General features: G+C 49.4%; 1 pseudogene across 1 annotated transcript; it reads left to right on the top strand.

Moving 5' to 3' along the window:
• Positions 1–949: 949 nt before the first annotated feature.
• On the top strand, positions 950–3,069 carry LOC103704139 (AT-hook motif nuclear-localized protein 15 pseudogene; annotated as a pseudogene). The gene is made up of 2 exons (XR_015968460.1): positions 950–1,338; positions 1,871–3,069. The product of XR_015968460.1 is annotated as an AT-hook motif nuclear-localized protein 15 pseudogene (transcript).

Raw genomic sequence — 3,069 nt, 5'->3', positions numbered from 1 at the left:
GTGGAGCTCCCAACATGGGCCTTGCGCTGGTCCTCATTCTTTAGCTTTTCGGGTGGGTGGTGCAGGCCTTGGGGAAGCTGGTGACCTGCAGGCTGCCTTCTCTGACTATCATTGCTCCTCGAATGCGGATCCATCCATGGGGGGTAGCGAGGCAGGATTCACCGAAAATAAGAGAATCCAGCAAGAGGGATTAAGATGGAGGTAAGGGTTTTGGGTGGGGAGAAGCGGATGTATGAAGTTGTCCTGGGCACTTTGAGACCTGTTATTTGCCGATTCTATTAGGTGTATTCGTACTCGTGATGTATGAAATACCCATTTCAGCACAAAAAAAAAAGTAAAGAGTTGAGGAGGGGTAATTTAGGAATCTTGGTGGGTTTCTCTTGGTCGCCAGATAATTTGGAAATATTGTTGGCAAAGTTATGCTACATCGTGTGTGCTGACATTAGTGTTAGCTAGAAAAAAAAATGCCATGCGTGCATCGTGTCTAATTTTTTAATATTAAAAATTAATTAAAATCTATAAAAAAATTATATTAAATTATTTTATTAAAATTAAGAGATCTAATTAAAACAATTATTAAAAATTATTAAAAATATTTATAAAATTGAGAGGATCAAAATTATAATTTACCTTAAAGAAAACAAGACAGGCGTTGATGGCCCTAAAAAAGGCACACGTAATGTGCGTAATACGTGCAGAAAATGTATTAGTGGACGGTGGGTTAGAAACGGTGATCAAGGATTTTGTCCTAAGCTGGGGAGGGAGCAGTGTTTCAGGGACGTGGGCCCTGTCCTTTAATTGATGCTCTCCGCCTCCGACCTTCCACTCGATGCTGCGTCCGGACTCGAGAAGGTGACGTGTTCCAACCATCCTCCCACTTTCCCATGCGCACGTTACCCCACTCCCCCACCCCAGCCCCCTTTAATAAACTTGCAGAGAGAGGATGGACGGAGAAAACCAGGATCCCAGCATCCAAACAATCCAAACGAAGGCTTAAGAGGCATAGCATAAGTAATCCAGGGAAGAGGATTAATGAATTATTTATGCTGGTGATAACATATCAAAACGGTGAGAGCGAGCGAGAGAGAAGAGGGGGAGAGGGGATGACTGGATATTAAGCCACAGCAGAAGTAGCAGCTGCGGCAGCGGCAGCCTGGGAGAGCCGTGGTATATATATCCTCTACTTGCCACGAGCAGTAGAGTCAGAAAGCAGGGATAAATAAAGATCACGGCCACAGCCTTCACAGGTTTACTTTTGAAAGAAAGCCGAGACACAGAGTCTTCAAACTCCCGATCCAGCAGTTCAAGAATTATCGGTGCATCTCTACAGTTTTGAAGGTGCGTTTTGGAATTAGTCTGAGCTATGATTCTTCCCTTTTTACGTTTGGATTTTTACTAAGGGTGCAACTGGTAGGGTTCTCGTGGTCTGATTCAATTCGTAGAGACGGCTTTCAGCTAATCAAATATAATCTTATTCCTCTCCTGCTCTCCTTCTATTGTGGTGGAATATTTTGGGAGATCTGGTTTAATCAACTGGTTTAACTTGATCCCTCCAAGAAAAGAGAGGAAATCTAAGGGGAGCTCAAATTTTGGAATGAAGTAGAGATAAGCGAAATGATAAGCTTGCACTTGGATCTATAACTCTTTAGTTTCTTCCATGAAGAAATACTAGCAGGAAAGCAAGGAATAGAAAAGAAATTGGAATCTATATCACATGGTAGAGAAATAAATTGATGAAAGAGTAGCAGAAGCGGCAAGCTATAACCAAGAGACCAGAAAGCTTTTTTTTTTTTTTTAATGAAATAAGTGACCAGAAAATTAACTAGTATAGTTTTCCTTGCTTTTGTTGTTCTCTTTGGTCTACTCAAAGAAGGAAAGCTGGCGAACCGGTGGTGGGCAGGCAGCGTGACCATGGGAGGTGTCGACCGGGCCGTCACCTCCTCGACCTCGGCCTCTCCTCTCCATCTCCGCAACCCCACCAATTCCCACCTCAGTCCTCACCGCCCAGACCAAGACCCTAACCCTACCACCACCAACAGCAGCGGCAGCAACAACCACACAAGCAACGACGACGACGCCAATGCAGATGACCAGTCCCCTGCTGGTAGCCTCGATGTCGCCGAGGGCGGATCCACCGGCGGCGGCGCCCCTGGACGCCGCCCCCGCGGCCGCCCCCCCGGATCGAAGAACAAGCCGAAGCCGCCTATCATTATCACCAAGGAGAGCCCGAACGCCCTCCGATCCCACGTCCTCGAGATCGCTAGCGGGACCGACATCATGGACGCCGTCGCTGTGTTTGCTCGCCGGCGGCAGCGCGGTATCTCCATTCTCAGCGGCAGCGGCGTGGTGACTAACGTCACTCTCCGCCAGCCAGCAGCGCCGCCTGGGACCGTCGTCACCCTCCACGGCCGCTTCGAGATCCTTTCCCTGTCCGGGGCCTTCCTCCCGGAGCCCTCGCCGACGGTTTCCACCGGGCTGACCGTCTACTTCGCCGGCGGGCAGGGGCAGGTGGTGGGGGGGAGTGTCGTGGGGGAACTCGTCGCGTCGGGACCGGTGATGGTGATCGCCGCCACGTTCACAAACGCCATGTACGAGCGGCTGCCGCTCGGGGACGAGGAGGCCGAGGAGACGGAGGCGGCGCCACCGAGGGGAGCGGAAGGAATGGCGGCTTTGCAGCAGAGCCCACCGGGAGGGAACGGATCGGCGTCGCAGCAGACATCTCATGCAGGGTCGGCAGCGGCCGACCCGTCGTTGATGCCGCCGCTGTATAACCTGCCACCCAATCTGCTGCCGAACGGTCAAATGACACACGAGGTGTTCGGCGCTTGGGCTTCCGCGGCTCCTCGTCCTCCACCGTCCTACTAATATAAGTCCCTCTCTCTCTTTCTAAATATAATTTGCCACGAAAGGGAAAAATATTTCTATTGCTTTCCTTCCATTATCAATGCTATCATCATCACTGGTTCGGTTTGCTTGTTTAAATGCTTGTGTTATTTTGTAAACTGCGCATGCATTGCTGTAGAATTAGACTGTTTCAATGCAATGTCACCTTTATTTTCTATTCCCATC

The sequence above is a fragment of the Phoenix dactylifera genome, chromosome 8 (assembly GCF_051530095.1).
Source record: "Phoenix dactylifera cultivar Ajwa chromosome 8, Ajwa_hap1_PhDact_Kaust_v1.1, whole genome shotgun sequence".
NCBI classification, from domain to species: Eukaryota; Viridiplantae; Streptophyta; class Magnoliopsida; order Arecales; family Arecaceae; genus Phoenix; species Phoenix dactylifera.
Note: the sequence above shows the minus strand (reverse complement) of the source record. Positions and strands in the feature narration are given on the sequence as shown.